Here is an 18585-nt window from a genome sequence, read left to right on the forward strand (position 1 = left end):
TCAGGACAAAGCCGCTTATTGTCAGATGATGCCGCCAGGCATGAACGCGGTGTGAGGAACCACAGCAGCAGCACAGTGAAGGAGTTCTGGAGGAGGCAACAGTAGAGGGACCAGCAGTAGCCAAAAGTGAGCCAATCAGAGCTCGTGGACCAGCAGCCAGTCACAAGATGGCACTGAGGCCGTTCATGATTGGCTGCCAGTCATGAGTTCAAACTGGTTCGTAGCTGGCTCCAAATTCAAAATGCCGCCGGCGCTGTCCCTCTATTAGATTACATTTTTTGTCAAAAGCCAAATAACCTACCATTCATTTTTTGGGATATTTAGTAAAAATCCGTAGCACCTGGAGGAAACCCATTCAAACGTGAGAACACACAAACTCCACACTTAAAGTGTATTTGTCATGAATTTAACTTATTACCTCGGCGCTGTGAGGCAGTCGTGCTAACCACTATGCTTATCATGCTTCCCCAAGAAGCTTGTATTAATAAGTTAATCATTAATAATAGCAAGCAGGTTGATACAAAAAACGTGACTGTGATAACGAGCAAATTTCTCTTATTAACTGAGCTTCCAGTGACTAAATTAATTTGTCAAAACTGGTCTCATACATTCCCAATACACATATCTGTTTCAATAGTCCCCAATGTTCATGTTTTGCAATAGTCCAGTTTGATCACTGAAAGTTATCCTCAAACACAATAACTTCCATTATAATATATGCAAACCTATCATCAGCACTGTCTCACTTCAGACGCCCATCTATTGATTGTTTACATTGAAATGACTGCAGACTGTATGTATACAGGAATCAGCTGTAGCTCTCTGTCCAGGTTTTTCCTGATGCTACTGTATATAACAGATTAGCACAGGGTCATTGTGACTGTCAAGAACCTGACAGCTAATTCAGCAAATAAACACAATGGACGTCATATTTTATTTTACAAAGCAGCAAATGTGTTTTGCTTTACAGAGCACTTTGCATTTGAATCATTATTAGAGTCTGGCTCTCCAAAATAGTTATATTTCCCTATAGATTGTAAGGGGTATGTTTACTAAAGTGCGGATTTATAGAAGTGGAGATGTTGTATATAGCAACCGATAAGATTGTACTTATCATTTATCTAGCGCCTTCTAGAAGATAATAGAATATGATTGGTTGCTATGATCAACATTTCAACTTCTGTAAACCCGCACTAAGCTTTCAAGCAGGGCCCTTTTACCTCTGTCTGTCTGTTACTAATACCCAGTCATGTTTTTTTTTTACTATTTTGTTCCCAATTGTAAAGGAAAATGGTGGTGCTATAGAAGTGTTAATAATATTATTATTATTATTATTATTATTAATAATAATAATAATAATAATAATGATGATACAAACTAATTAAGAAATTCATATTTTATGTCATGTTACAGCTTATTTAGAGTGATTATATAACTTAATATTTCTGGTAATTTAAACTGTACTCGGGTGTCATTGATACACATATAAAGGGGATGGAATCCCTTCCAGGATCCTGACAGCTTCCTGTATAAAAGACCTGTGAAAATATATTTGTATAAATGGTTACTGTAAAGAAATCTTTGTGCAAATCACCACAGGACTCTGGAGAAGTGCAGAAGTGTTACTTTACTACCTGCAAGTCATTCTGAACAATGGCTGTTAGGGGTGGATGACTGTTAAACACTAATGGTTGACGGTTCTGCCATTGATGGCGGAGATCCAATGGTTCTCAACCATTTATTGCACAAAGTCCTCCCAATGTTTTTTTTTTTTAACTCCTTAGTGCTGGAACACAGAACCTAGCCCCTTCCCTGTATGTGGCTGCACTGCTATACAGACACAGCCAGCAGTAGTGGGCAGAGAAGTGGGGCCGATCATAGACCCAGCTCCTCTATTCAGCCCAGGTAAATAGTACCTGCTACCCTTCTCTCGGTGCCACTGCCCAAGACCTACACTAATGCATTCAGTCTATGACTTTCATAATTATATATGGTCATATAACTCCTCAGTGACTTCTAATATCCTTATAATTTACATCATGGAGTGCATTATCTAATTTTATTATTATTAGTGGGTTCGCTATGTAATACCGCCTCCCGAGATGCCGAATGTCACTATCCCGACATCGGCATCCCGAGCGGTGGAATGCCGCCAGGGTGGCGGTCGCAACGAAGCCCCTTGTGGGTTTGGTGGTGAGCTACACTTGCCACAGGTTCTATTCTTCCTCAATGGATGTTGTGAACACCCATAAAGGGGGAATCACCTATCTCGCCTGTATACCGGCGGCAGTATGGTGCCCCCGTCGGGATCCCGGCGTCTGTATTGTGACTGCCGGGATCCCAACAATCGGTATGCTAGCCGCATACCATATTAGTATTACTAATAAAATTGTAATTAGTTTCAAATAGTTTAGTACAATCATGGGCTAACCTAATGCAACTATAGTTCAACTGAGGCGTTTGGGAACCTTTTAAAGGACAACCCTGGAAAAGGATTCCCATAATACTGTATACTACATAGTGTGTGTGTACCACAGGAGAAGTTGTTGAGAACAAGAATGAAAATAATAAAATATATATATATATATATATATTTTTACATTTTAAACAAAATGTGTATACATTTCTGATACCACCCCATTGGTCATAAAACTTTTTGGTCTGCTTCTGCATCTATAAATAGTCCCTCACGGACCCTCAATGTCCTCATAAAACTGATTGGCAAGGAAGTTCAATAGAAATAAATGATTTATGTTTTTGTTTCAGTGCCATTTTATGGGGTTTATTTAAATAGCCACGATAATGCGGCGCCGTGGTTTTCTGGCTTTTTTTAAATTTTAATTACCGAAGATTTTTCACCGGTATCCAATTATATAGTTTTTCTCGTGAAAATACATAGTGTCCGCAAAAAGCCGTGAACCTATTTATTTTCGCACTCTTATCGTTGCAAAAATAGTAATTTATTATGGATTTTGCTTAGCCTGCCTATCGGATCTAATAAGATAGCCCCCCTGGTGAACCAATTAGTCATGGTAAAATACCCCCTTTAAACATTAATCATGTAACTATAAGTACCTATGATCATAGGTATATTCAGGGAGGGGGGCATCAAGGCACTTGTCCACCCCACCCCCCCTTCCTGCCGATGATTTATTATTTATTTATAGCGCACTCAGGGGCAGATGTATTACCCTGGAGAAGGCATAAGGAAGTGATAAGCCAGTGATAAGTGCATGGTGATAAACGCACCAGCCAATCAGCTCCAATATGTAAATTAACAGTTAGGAGCTGATTGGCTGATGCGTTTATCACCTTGCATATATCACTGGTTTATCACTTCCTTATGCCGTCACCAGGCTTAATACATCTGCCCCTCAGGGAGCGCCTCTGTTTTTGCCAGGCACTCGGGAGGAATAGCGGCACTAGGACCCAGGGCACTAGAGTCTGCTCTGCTGCCGCTGGCTCACCACAAAGTATGTGCTGCATGCTCTATGACCACAATAAACACACCATGACTGCTCCTCTGGGTGCTGGATGAGGAGGGCAATGCTGCATCTAGGAGGGAGTCACATCTTGTGACCTGCAGCTGCGGGGGAGTCAGAGTGACGAAAGTGTAAGGGAGGAGGGGGTCGTGGTTCCAGTGGTGTCAGGGTCACGTGTGGGGGCTGTATGCCTGATTTGTAATATTTATGTAATATTAAGATAATGAGTACTATTAAGAAAATTAGTACTTTGGCTTCTCCATGTGTCAGCATCATGCTTTGTGTCAGCAAAATAGCTATTCTTATTCACATAATTGTAGAACAATGGATGCTCATGTTGTGATTTAGCTCTAGAAATTAAGTGTGACTGAAATACTTTTTGTTAATTATTTAACTATCAGCCTGGTGGTAGTTAATAAGTGTGACCATAGCATAGACCCTGCTTCTGCTACTATCTAACTACACCCCCACTCCCACCCACCCAAAGATGTGACCCTACTGTTGCTACTGCCTAACTAGCCCCCCCCCCCCCCCCCCCCCCCCCCCACATAGATGTGGCCCTGGCATAGACTCTGCTACTACTGCTGCTACTACTAGACTACTGCACTGGAGAGACAAAAGGGAGCTGAAGAGACACAAAGAGGATTTTCAAGAAGAGACACCTGCCACAGCTTCTGGGTGGGGGTGCAATATTGTTGTGCCTAGGTGCAGCCTTATTCTTAAATCCTCCACTGGTCACACATCCAGAGGTGCTGAGTGGGGCAGCTCCCATTCCCAGTACGTGCCAGGCCAGGATTGGAGTTGACAAGGGCATGTGTGCATACTGCCAGGAGAAAGGGAAAGTGTCCTTGTAGTCCTCTGGAGTAGCACCAGTTGTGAATATCACGTACTTGTTGTCCAATCACTCTTTGCTCACACTGTCACCCACTGCCTCTCCCAGTCATCTTTGCCTCTCCTTCTCACCCTCTGCCACCAATTGCCCCATGTGATCACCTACTGCCTCCTGCTTTCACCCACTGTCCCTCCTTGCCCCCTGTTACCTCCCCTGACACCCACTGCCTCCCTCTAGTGTTACCATCTTCCCATCACCCATTCCTGTCACCCACTGACTCTCCAAGGCCTCTCCCTGTCAACATCTTCCCATCACCTTCTCCCTGTCATTCACTGCCTTTCCCTGACTCCCAGTATCTCTCCCCATCACGTTTCTCCAGTCACCGTCTCCATCACCTACTTCCTCTAGCCATCATCCTCTATGTCACCCACTGCTTCTCACTGCGTTGCTATCTCCTCATCAACCTCTCTCTCCTGTCACCCTCTGCCTCTCCAAGGCATCACCTTCACCCTCTGATTCTCTCTATCATCCACTGCCTCTCCCTGTCACTTAATGTGTCTCCCCATCATCTCCCTGTCACCTACTGCCTTTCCCCATCACCCTTTTCTGTCACCCACGTCCACTTTGTTTATCTTTCTCTGTCTATCTTTCCATGTCGCCTCTCTCTCCTGTTACCCACTTCCTCTCCCGTCATCCTCATTGTCGGCCACTGCCGCCCATTTCCATCACCCACTTGTACCCCCTGTCACCCATTCCCTGGTATCACCTACAGCTTCCCCCTGTCACCCATTCCATGGCATCACCCACTGCCTCTCACAGTCACCCTCTGTCTTTCCCTGACACCCACTGCCTCTCCGTCTTCCACTATTTCTCTCTATCACCCAATGCTTCTCCCTCTGCCTCTCCCCTGCATCACTATCTCCCCATCACCTTCTCTCTCCTGTCATCCTCTGCCTCTCCAAGGCATGACCCTCTACCCATCATACGGTTATGGCATTCCCCCTTTGATGCCATGACCCTTGTTATGAGGCCATGTCCAGTTTCCCAGGAGCACGTAACCCTTTGGCAGCATGCAAATAACACCCACCCATCCCTTCCTCTGTTATGGTGCCCACCCTGTCATTTCATTCTGTATACACCCCTGCCTATGATCAATGTGAATATACCATGTTGAACAAAATAAACAAAATTAATATTGGAGGAATTGGTATATGAGGATCGTGGTGACGATAACACTTCCAGTGTTGTATGGAGGAATTAAAATACTGTGACTGCATATAACGAAATAATACAGTCACAATAATACAGTTAGTGCTATTAATTCTTAAACCGCCAATGTTGTGAATGATCAGTTTACGAATCCCGATTCTGAGCAATGATCTGCCTTATCTGTGACCCATCATGCACTGCACTAATGTAGCAGATATTAATATCTCAGTTCCAGTAGTAGCACTATTATTGATCTCAGTGGTATGTTACAGAGGTTGGATCATTTGTTGAACTTGGGATTCAATCATCAACTCTGAGTAAATCATCTGATCTAATTTCAAGTGAATTTGAGAAGCTCTGAGCTATGTACCACACACATCCTTATGTTGAGTCAGTTGTTGTGGCCGCTGTGGTTGAAAACCACCTAGTTATATAGCATTTATTAGCTTGAGTGTATCTCCTGTGGCTCTTCTGTACCCAGGCTGTTTCTCTGGAGAGGAAATCTGCTTCCTGTGATGAGTGGAGCCGAGTTACAAGATTACAATATATAAGCAGGAAGACACATTGGTAATGATATCCAGCATACTGACAGACAAACATCACTTCTTCATTAGCAATGACACAAAAAGTGTATAACAGGAAACATAGAGTTTCTAAGTAAAGTACAAATTTGCAATGTCCTCTTCTCACTATGCTAGGTAAAATGCTTGTAAAAATAATCAATTATACAGTATACAGTAGTAAAATTGCACAAGTAGTCGCAGCCATACATAGAGATCAGGGAAAAAGTACTATAGAACTATCCCAAAGAACTTACAATCTTAAAGAGCATGACTTGAAAAACAAATTGCAGTGCAAAACATTTCAGAACTGAGGGCCTTATTCAGAGTTGAACACAGCCGATGCATTCGCACACAGTAACCGCATCCAGAAGGTCTGCGCACGCACAGCGGCTATAGCGCATGACCCTTCACCGGAAGGATGTGACCGCATGGTGATTGACAGGTGATGGGCGTCCAGGTACGTCGATGCGGCATTGGGAGGGAGGATCACGGGCGTTTTCAGGGCCGCCCGATAACGTCACCTGCGTTTCCTGCAAGTGGAAACAAGACGCAGGAGCGCCTGCATACACAGCCATAGAGGTCTATCGCGGGGTGGAGCCACACATGCTGAGTGGCCTTGCCCTGTGCTTGGTGGCCCCCAGCATGTGATTTTAGAGGTCATAGATTTGGCTGTGATAGCAAAATCTGCAACCAACTCTTAATAACCCCCTGCGTGCACTGTACTAGAGACAAAGTATTACAGTATATAGAAATGGCAATTCTTCAAATAACTCTATGACAGTCTCAAATGCACTATACACTTAATACTGCTACACACTAAAACAAGTACTACTGGTCCATAACAAATAAGTCTAGTGACAACTGCCCCATCTATAACAAACAACTTGTAAAAGTAAAAGCATCCTTTCTTCTAAGTATTTGCAGTGTATCTGTGGCTTAGCGTGTACCTTAGGTGCCCTCTACTGGACATACAAAAGAAACACAGAAGGAAATAAAACATTTGATTCACTATATTCAATAGTTCTTGCTACAAGTAAAGGAAGGGAACAGCAACATGACCATTAATTAAAATAAATTAAGTTTCCAGGGTTACTTATCCACAAAAATATACTGAGTGAGAGTGTGCAATTTACTGCCTTCAGGTAAATTATTTGTGGCAACTCATGGTAACGTTTACATCCAACAGTGGAGCACAGCTTCAATACTTGGAAATATAATGGTCAATTGATTTACCTTTTTCTTAACCCTAAGATTTGTATTGAGAAGTACAAAACCTTAGGTACAGCATTTGGCTGACTTGGCTTACCAATTAGGGAAACTACTCCTTAAAAGTTAAAACACCTTAATAAATAATAATTAATATCTAAACTTTTAAGAAACATATTTTTTTAAATCAACAGTTCTCTTTAGCAAAACAAAACAACAACAAAAAAACTTTAGTCTATGTTAAAATGAAAGAGAATATAGTAACATTCACACACATTTAATTTTTTAATTGGTCTCACTTATTGATCTTTGTGGTAACGGATTTCTCTGTTACTACTGCTGCTTATAACCATTTTACAATGCTAATTAAAGCATTGAAGAAAACTTGTACTCTCATTCATTAATAGTAACAGTAAGGCTCCTGTGTACAAGGCCTTATTGCCTAATTAAGGTGTGCTAACCTCAGTTCTAGAGAAGATATATTTTTCTTCAAAATAGTTAGCAAAGACTGAGGTGATACATTTAACTTAATCTTTATTATTTCACTGTGCTTTACTATTAAAGATGTGCAGTTCGGTTCTCAAAAATCAGAAAACCACACAAGTTTTGTGGATCTGAACCAAACTAAAACCTGGTTCAGATCTCCTGAGGAGATCCAATCTGAACCAAGATCCAGTTCAGAAATTCCCGTGGTTTGGAAATCAGATTTTAAATCCAAATTTTGTGTTTTGGATGGCAAAATGTACATCATTTTAGCTGTTTTTCTCTATTTTTATCACTTTTTTTAATCAATGATTATCAAAAAATTTTTATAGATTTTTAAGTCAACTAAAAACTGAATCTGAACCAAAACACTTGGGGGGGGGGGTTGCCAAAACCAAAACATGATGATTAGAAACAAAATCAAAACACTGTGGTCTGCACACATATCTATTTGCTATACGCGAAAGACCCTTGCTAAGAGGTGAGATAATCAGTGCAGCCAATCAGAGTGAATGGCACCTTAACAAGCCAGTTAGCAGGCATCTACAAATGTCCCAAGTCTATATGTACAGTGTAATGGTAGAATCTTGCAGTTACTCTTTCTAACTGGATGATAATAGGGGAAAACGTCCATCAACAATCAGTCTCTATCAGTAGCCAAGAATAATGTAAAAGTCTAGTTCGATTGGCATGATGCGAAAGGTTTTTCAAAGAGGATGAAGAGATCAGAAGTCAACTACTTATGGAAAGAAAATGGTAAAAACATACTGAAATTGTCTAATTGTGTTTCTAAGCTACCAGTGGAACATAAAACCACAGTAAGCTAACCCCCAAAAGTACAGAAATTAATAATCAATGAATAATCCCAAAATTGACCTTCCCATACTAGAATAAGAAGAAAATTAAGGATGCTGTCAAAAAAATGGAACAAAGTAATATGCTCAGCAGAAAAAAAAATCATAAGATATAAAAATCTATGAACCATTTTTTTTGTCAGGACTGTTTAGTATGTTAGACCCCTATTGAAATAAGTTGACTTGCATGCCTAGGTTGACATTAAAAAAAAGCAGAGATCCAATGGCAATTCCACTTGTCCTCACTATGCTGGGGTACCCAGTTTTCTACCAAAGTACTGTTATGAGCCACGGCTGTGGCTCATTCCTGTTTTGCATTTTTGTTAGGTATTTCATGTTTATTAAGTTGTCTTGCATGCCAGGATTTCCTGTTGCTCTGTTTTAGTATGCTCTTGTCTGCTGCCGCTGGTTAGTCTGTGTAATTGCAGCTTGTTCCATGTGTTCAGCCTCACCTGGCTGCTAATTGCATTTTGTCAGTTGGAATCATGCAATAGGCCAGCTGCTCTGGATTATTTAATTAGGACTCTCTGTTAAAAGCACTCCCAGGACTCCTCACAGACGCCGGTGATAGCTTCCTGTTTGCCTGATTCTGCTGCAGAGAGAGTTCCCAGTCCCGGTCTGTTCGTTTGTTCCTGTTCTCAGTGATCCTGTACTCGGAAGTTACCATCTGTTCCTGGAGTCTGATCGAGCACCTTTAACATCTGGTGGCGTTCGTGAGTCGCGGCGCAGCCGTGTGTTGCGGCTTGTCCGCTACTATTTATTATTGTGTTTATTTTGAGTTCTGGAGCTTTGCGGAGAATTCCGCTTCCACAAGATCCACTCTGGTGTCCAGCGGTGCCGGATAGGAGTGTCGGATCCGTGGATCTTTGGTTGTCCTTTTCCCTGGCGGCTAGTCCGCACATACCTTTTGATTTAGTTTAGTTAGCTTGTAACCCCTGGCTTGGTTGCTTAGTCAGAGGGCCCCTTGTTATCACCCTGTCTCGGACTTCCCCTTGTCTCCCATTAAGACCTGCGGGGGCATCGGGGTTGGGCAGACATAATCCGCCCTTCGAACGCGGCTGCCATGGGCTCAAGCAACCATAGTCTCGCAGGGGATTTCTGATAACACGGGCGAGACAACGGAGTTAGGGCGCCAGGGGTTACTAGGCTCTCCAGCTCCCACAACCTGTATTTCATTCCTGTACTCAGATCTCTGCCATAAGATCTTCTCCAGTCTGGAGTACAGGAATCGTAACAAGTACATGGGCTTGCAGGCCACAATGGTGGTGCTCAGCCACTGGTAGAAAACGAGTGGATTGGGTTTATTACGTGGAACTCTGCAAAAACCAATTTAGTTTTGCTGTGGGAGAATACAAAAATGAGAAAAGGGGAAGGGGTGCATTTTTAGGAGCTCTCCTTGCTTTGGGTAAGGACACGCAGCAATTTCCACTTTGCAGAGATGCTGATTCGGACAATATATAAATTGTTCTTGATATACTAAATACACCCTCACTGTGCTTTGAATCTCGTGGCCTTCTAAGACTGTCATTAATGCAGTTGTGAGTGACCCAAGAGAAGCAGAAAGATCAAAGTCACTGTTCTGGCAAAGAACATGGGGATATTTGTGAGATCAATTTGCAAGCAATGAATGAATGGTAGTTACAAGTCAAGGCTGCCATCTAAAATGCATTAGTTTTGTATTGTCACATTAACACGTAAGCATATGACATTTGCTATATATTTATATGTACATGTCTGGTACGAAATGTTTCTAAAACGGGAAAATAGGTTGTTCCGTACATTTTTTATAATGCTTGGTATTTGTAACCCTACACAGAAAGTGATTCTTCCCATGGCTAGCTCACATCAATAGGTCCCAATTCTGCTCTCGTTGCATACATAAATACACTGTAATTATAATAGCAATACTCGTTTGTGGCATGTACTTTTGCTCTGGTTAACCAGTGTTTTTTATTCTCCTGCATTTATTGCTTTTGTATACCCTTAGATCATAAGCCTTTGAGGACTGTTGGAAGATATCATTATTTACGAACTGCTTTCATGTGTTTTGTTTGCTGCTATGCTAAAGTGTACAGTGCGCTCATCTTGTTTGTGAGCTTATCACACACACATTCGTTAACTATAGTTTAAAGCAACAAACTTGTAAATTATTATATAAACAGCATGTAGTATTCATTATAGACAGACAGACAGACCAATGGACAGACAGACAGACAGACAGACAGATAGATAGATAGATAGATAGATATTGCATTATGTTTTTATGTTGTTTTTATATATATATATATATATATATATATATATATATATATATATATATATATATATAAAATATATACATATATATATATATATATCTATATATATATATATATATATATATCCTAAAAGGCTAACGCTGCTCCTTACCTCTAAGGGGGGAATCTGACTGTATTGCACACCAGTGGTTACTGGATAATGTCCAGCGGAGCAACTCAAGTGTTGCTTCATTGGGGCATGCACAGCCGACGGTGCTGACATAGCTGTTATGTTGTTCCGTCATTTTGACGAGCTTGGATAAGCTTAATAAGTAGCAATGCTACTTATTATAAAACATCATGTAAGTGAACGTTAATTCTACACTGTCAGACGGCACCATGATTACCTCTTTCACAGCGGGCGCTTCTGCCCCGCGTTTCACAACTACCTGCCTTTAGCATTCTTACGGTAAAAAGCATACATAATGCAGTGACTGTCATTGGCAATAGTGAAAGGGTTGGCCGGTGCCTGATGGTCATGTTAGACAGAATGTCCGACTGACTGTTTATTCTTTGCTCACTGCAATACATGGAATATGTGTGCTGGCTCCATCTCAGATTAGAAGTCTGGGCACACTTCCACCCATGACATCTTGCTGGTCAGCTGGTTGTCATCTGAATGAGATAGCAAGTTATGCTCTGTGGTCCTGGGGTGCTAAGTCTGGGCAGCAGCTACATAGTTAACAGCAAAGTGTGGCACATCAATTGATCTATTATAATGAACAACATTAACAATGACATCCGTTTCACAGTTTTAAGCATGTTTGATCTTTAAATTACTATAGACCTGTCAGAGACTGCATGGGATGGATGTGTTAATGTTTCAATTAGCAATGTTTCACTCTTGACTGAAGGTACAAGCAATGCCTAACACCAGGCTGTAAAGTGGTGTCCACTGAAGGTCGGCCCATAACTCCATAAGTGCTGGGGACAGTTAGGCAAACAACTGTATGCTCAAGAAATGGGCACATTAAATACAGAGGAGTCACACTCATTTCCATCACATCTGACTAATAAATGTACCCTGGTTGCACGAGGCGTTCTGGTGGCGGTGAAGCTCAGTGGGGACGTGGCAATGCAACTGTGGGCTATGCAGAGTTGCAGGTAAGTGGACATAGGATTGAATGAAGATGTGTCTTTTAGCATACAGTAGGGGGAAGTGTCGCCATAGTGGGACTATAAGGGTTAAATGGTTGATCAGTGATGTCACAGGGGAATAGCACACACCTGAGGCCTCATGCAGTCTGCTGAACTAACTCTGGACAACTCTGTGAAGAGAATATTAACATCGCATTAGAATGATGTGACTGACCCACGGAATGTAACCCTCTATCAGAGATGAAAACTATAACCAGTCTGTGTCACTACAGGGTTTACAGGAACATCTGGACGAATTTGCTTCAAATACAATAACCACATTAATTATTTTGCACGCCTTATATTGAGATGAAAGGGAAAAATGTTAAATGAAGTAACTTCCAGAGTTGATTTCAGTTTGTATATATGAGACTTATTGTCCTCCGGGTCTGCTTCTTTAAATACTGGGAGTAGGTCAGTTTAATGTGATCTGTTGTCAAATAATGTTAAGCGGTGCAGAATCCCCATTCGGAAGTCACTGAGGTGAATGAGACAAGGGCCGCACAAGTGAAGGCTGAATCTCCTGGAGGGAGCTGCTCTGTGTTCAGCAGTCAGTGCCTTCTACATTGACTGCAGGGGCAGCTGCTTGCCACACAACGGCTGCTGCTTAATGACCCTGAGAAGGACAAAATACCAAGAGGATAAAGGTGATCCCACCCTATACCATTTATTTCAAAGATCTCTTCCCCTCACAAATAGAGAACGCTGTGCCTCCATTCCATAAACGCTCTGTGTGTACATTCATTCTAAATCATTTGGGATTTTGTGCTTCCATTCTTCATGTTATGCCTACATGTCACTGCTAAGCACTTGGCGCCCATGTACATAGAACAAAGTAATGATACGCAGGTTAGTGATGACGGGGGACACATTTAGTAGTTTTTAATTTACCCACTTGGTCCGCCATGTGCGACAGATGAGTTCGCTTTGCAGAATTGCCACGCTGCACTAGTGACCTCCCTGACTCCATTGTCGTACCAGAACTATTCCAATCATCTTTATTGGTCTCAAATCTCTAGATAATGTCTATATGAATTGCTTCTTCCACAATTCCCTTTTCACATCCTGTGCAAGTGTGTCAGTGGCATATTTTTATATGTTCCTTATGTGTTTTGTTTTTATTCACAATCTTTTGCATTGTAGAACAGTAACTATTATGCATGCACAGGTTAACACGTCACCGGCTTTCATTTGTTTTTTTTGTGTGCTTTTTTTATTCTGGTATCTTGTCAGTGTCTGGAGGAATGGGCCTTCACTAAATGGAAGCTGCCTGAAGGTAGAGTGAAAAAGTCAAAGCCTGTACGCTGTGACACAATGAGTTATGACCTTGTGATACCACTATCAGTTTTTTAAGGCATCTGTTATTAAAATTCATCTCTTTCTCTCCCAGGCAGACACCCTGGGGGGAGAGAACTGAAAAATTCCATCCTGTTAATATCTTTATTACACCCACACACATACACATAGGGGGATCTCTATCAGGCCGGCTGTCTATAGCCGAGCTGGGTAGCCCCCTCAACTAATTAATGTCCTGTCTGTTAGCATCTGCATCAAATGTAACAAACTTATGCTTTAAATGTGATACATCGGCTGCAGGTTTCTTAGGTAAACAAGGTTAATACCTGCTTAGAGCTTGTGGGTAACAAATGTGTCAGACGGTGGAATAAGACAGAGAAAATGATGTGCAGTTGCAGAGCATGATTAACAAAAGTCCCAAGGCAAGGTACTAGTTTGGCCCCAGCCACCCCAACCCCCCTCTCCCTCCTTTTATAAACAGTTTTGGGCCCCTTTGTGGCCTCTGGGCCCTAAGATAAAGCCTAGATTGACTAAGCCAACTATAATATATAGACTAATCACCTTAATACATGGGCATAGGGTTACATTGATGCTTCAGCTTTGTAGTTTGTCAATGAACCAATTGTAAGGTACAGGGACAACTGCGGGAAGCTTGGCACGCTCACCCCTGCTGCAAAATGCTGAGACCCACAGCGAATCATATCATCATGTTCCTGCCACACCCACTTGACTTCAGAATTGGGCAGAATACAACAAGGTTGTCTGTTCTCATGGGGCAGCTCCCTGGAATTTGGGACTCTACTAAATGTTCAGAAAGAGTTAGAAAAAAATGCTTCATATGTCACAAAAAAGAATGCAATGATTGAAGGTGAACACTTTATGCCTCATATTCTATCTGATTGTTTATATTTTATTTATAGTGAAGGCAAGAGGTTTCCCATTTGCTGCAATCGGGTGGATATATTTTGAGTTTTGGGCAAAAATTGCCCCTAACCCTATCCTCAAACTCCAAGCTGCTAAATATGAGAAATATCCTCAATCTGTTCAGTTTATAGTCACATCAGATGTACTGTCATTTAAAGGGGGAGAAATATAAATATAAATATAGAAAAGAGAATCAAAGGAACAGTTAATGTTTTGCTGCAACTTTACTCATTTCTAGTTACAGTATATTAGAAAAAAAAGGTATATTTGGGCATTTCATTTTAATTGTGTAAAAGTGGCTGCTGTATGTCATTAACAAGTCCATATAGTGTTCATATAATTCTAATACTGTATCAGCAGTGTGATAAGCTGCAGCAAGAAATGGTTACAGCCATAGCACTCCATTACCACTAATCCATCATAAGATGTTCCCAAGTTGACAGATCTGATTGGCCAATATGGTTGTTTCCAGTCATATTGTCCTGCCATTACTCTGCTTGTGGGCCGGCATAACCAATAACTGATAACTATTTGATCTGGTTAGAAAATCTAACTGGCATAGGACCAGACTGATATGAACAGTCCAGTATGTTCCGCCAACAGGAAATGGCCCCTAATTTCCTGGCACAGACCCTCAAAAAAGGTCACTTTGTCATATTTGTCTTTGTATTCTGAATGAAATTGTCACCTCTGTTCCTATTCTTTGTACTTCATAAGTGAATATTTATTGAATAGCAGTATTTCAAATGCAAGAAAACTGCATTAAAATCAGTGGTGTACTTAGCGCAGAAATAGCTGTGTAGATCATCTTGTGCTTGGTGGGTTTAGGTGTATTTGCAGCAACAATGTATATACAGTATATCTTGTATACCACGTGTGTGCCCAAATTGCCCACATAGACAATAATTCTAGGATACGGTAATGCAATAGGATCTCTCAATGTGTGGCTATCCCCATTGTCACCATTCTCTTATTTCCTGTGAGGAGCTGGGAGGGGGCTGTCTATACTAGTCTATACCATTATTATCTTGTCTTTGTAGGGCTGTTGCAGTTTATCCTCCTCAGAGAATTAACCGATAATTAACACAATTAAGTGATACGTAAAGAGGAAATTACTTGAAAGAGTTAAACACCTTGCAAGTGAAACTAACATGTGTCTCTAATAATGGTAGCGCCTTTTATACTCCCAATGAACCCAGTGAGAAACAAACCAATTTAGACGTTCACTGTTCCAATAATTGGAGATGATTTGGTGATGTGTTTCAGTTTGTACTGTATCATGGATAATTTCATCTTCCTGTTATCACACTTTAGCTGAGTTACAAAGTTTCTAGAGGGAAAAGCTTGTTAAGATCTGTTTCAGATTTCTAGTGTCTGTTTATGTGTTTCTATGATTAAAGTTTACACCATCAGCTAGAACAGGAAAAAAAATCCATATGAACAATTCCCTTTAGATATAGCAGAGAGTTCCCAGTCTACTCTCTGACACACACATTCTCAATTCTCTCTAGCAGACAAGGTACAGAATCTCAGGGCTGTCTGCTGCAATCAAGCCAAATGCAAACAATAGAGACATCTACTGGTCAGGATAACACATGCAGTGTAAGGAGAATAAAGGACAGTATTGTGATCCAAGACACACACTGCAATAAACATATTTTGTAACACAATGCTGAGCTCAACAAAGCGTCAGTGTGAGGTTAGCACGTTGACAATAGATCCAAGTCACATAGAATCTAGTTGAGTATTATTATGATGATTATAATAAAAGTAACTTTTACATTAATGCATCTCTTTTTGAATAGCAAATTTGATCTCAGTGATAGCTGCACTATCAAGCTGATTTGAAAGATATTAGTGATATATATATATATATATATAATTTAGCTGTACAGTACAGAAATGTACTATAGGCAACCAAGGCGTTCTGCACTTTATAGTATAGTATGTATTTATTCATACATTTGTCCACATTTCCTACACCAGGTCATTACAGAATTAGATGGTTACTAAATAACAGCTTTGGGAGACAATTTGGTGCTAATATGGTGCAACGTTGGAAATGAGCAACAACCAATAGCAACAATTGGCTTTCATTATCAAATTATCACTGGATCAAAGCTAAATGCTGATTGGTCACAATGTGTTACTGCATGTTTGCACTTTTACAGCATGTTTGTAAATCAACCCATTGGTATATAACTATCTTGCTTGGTCACACATGGGGTCATTCCGAGTTGATCGCTCGCTAGCAGTTTTTATTAGCCATGCAAACGCTATGCCTCCGCCCACTGGGAGTGTATTTTAGCTCAGCAGAAGTGCGAACGCTTGTATCGCAGAGCAGCTACAATTTTTTTTTTGTGTAGTTTCAGAGTAGCTCAAAACCTACTGAGCACTTGCGATCACTTCAGACTATTCAGTTCCGGATTTGATGTCACAAAACCGCCCAGCGTTCGCCCAGCCACGCCTGCATTTTTCCTGGCACGCCTGCATTTTTCCGCACACTCCCTGAAAGCGGTCAGTTGCCACCCAGAAACGCCCACTTCATGTCAATCACTCTGTGGCAAGCAGTGCGACTGAAATGCATCGCTAGACCCTGTGCAAAACTACATCAGTCGTTGTACCCGTACGTTGCGCGTGCGCATTGCACCGCATACGCATGCGCAGAACTGCCATTTTTTAGCCTGATCGCTGCGCTGCGAACAAATGCAGCTAGCAATCAACTCGGAATGACCCCCACAGTCTGCTGATAAATCATATCCAGAAACAACTGAAAATGTAGTTCCTATATGAAACAGTTGGTGAGCACTCATACTGTTATCTGCCTCCAGAATCCATCATAAACAGCCTTTGCATTATTTCAGGCATGTTCCAACATCCATAATCTTGTTTTTCTGAAAGCCACTGAAAGGTTACATTGTGGTAGCCTTATCCCCATCTGCTTCACCAGCATCAGTGAGTGACATAAAAAACTGCATCTTCAAAGTATTGTATATCAGTGTGGCATACAGTGACTGCTGGATATACATGAATATACGGAATACAAACAGTATCACATAACACACTGAAAAATACAGTCTAGTTCTGTAGTAGTATAATAGCATAGTATATAGTATGTAGTCCCTTATATAATGGAATTGTCTTCAGAATTTTAGTATATTACTATGTTTTTAAGGTGTGAGGAAGACGTATATTCTACTATTCCAATCCTTATGACAATGCCTTACAGAATTGATGTTCTATTCTTTTGTAGTTTACTTTTTATACTATATGGAGCCAATGCTTTCAATTTCATTTGCCTCCACAAGTCTCCCAGAAGTAATGTGTATACTTGAAAACATAAAGATAAAATAATGCTAAAAATAATAGAGTATTGTTTTTCCATCTCTGTTGTAATTGCATTGAACTATAGTGCATCTTATTTAATTTCTACAAGGTCTGCATATCACATCATTAAATCCACATCATATGGACAGCTAAATACCTGGATGTGCACATCCCAATGTGATAATTCCACTGGGACTAAACTCCATTACTCAATCAAGTGCTCTGTAATATGTGCTGAAGTCCTAAATGTTGTTCCCCCCGATGACTGGGTCTGTTCGCAAAAAGCTCTACTGTATATTATAATGTCTATCTAGCCACTCTCAGAAGATACTTCTTGAAATGCAACGACTCTTCTGCCTAAGGTGCTGTTGCCATCTATGCAAGGACTGAATTATATACAGACGGATTTCTTCACTATTTAATCAAGTATAAGAAGAACAAAAATATTTAAAAGAAAAATAATGCCAAATGTGGCAAGGAAACAGTTCTTATGCAGAAAAGAACATTTTAGTGCTATATTTTCTAGAAGAAGAAAGTAAGTATCACATACTGTATATAGAATGCAAGCTCTTGCTGGCAGGACCTTTTCTCTTCTCTTCATAATGATGTAATTGAGCACTATATTTAATGATGGAGATAGTTATGAACTGTATTATGTATTTCTGAAAAGTTGTGAAACTGTTTGCAGTAGTTTGTGCTTCTGTAACTTTTAGTTTGCTGTAATCTTTTGCATAGCACTGTGGCACTCTTGTGGTGCCTTATAAAGAAATAATATTAATATAAAATATAATGCAGTAGCTGCATAATACAGAATACATTAAAAATATAATATAAAATCTATTAACACTTTTTAAATGTCTCTTTTGGACTCTTTGTGCCTTTGCTTGTAACAGTGGTTGTGTCATAGAGAGGTACTAAAACACAGCCAAACAAACTACCATCTACTTTAATACATTAGTCATAGATATTTTTTCA

The 18585-nt window shown here is 40.7% G+C and overlaps 1 long non-coding RNA gene across 2 annotated transcripts in view; it reads left to right on the forward strand.

The window, feature by feature from the left end:
• Positions 1-18585, forward strand: part of LOC134935140 (uncharacterized) — a 55451-nt gene that overhangs the window by 34125 nt on the left and 2741 nt on the right. Inside the window, exon 2 of one of the 2 annotated variants that reach the window (XR_010179929.1) lies at positions 17720-18145. This is a non-coding gene — a long non-coding RNA (uncharacterized LOC134935140). The remainder of the gene's footprint in view (positions 1-17719; positions 18146-18585) is intronic. The other variant, XR_010179930.1, reaches the window with a different exon arrangement.

This window comes from Pseudophryne corroboree, chromosome 6 (assembly GCF_028390025.1).
Source record: "Pseudophryne corroboree isolate aPseCor3 chromosome 6, aPseCor3.hap2, whole genome shotgun sequence".
In the NCBI taxonomy this organism is placed as follows: domain Eukaryota; kingdom Metazoa; phylum Chordata; class Amphibia; order Anura; family Myobatrachidae; genus Pseudophryne; species Pseudophryne corroboree.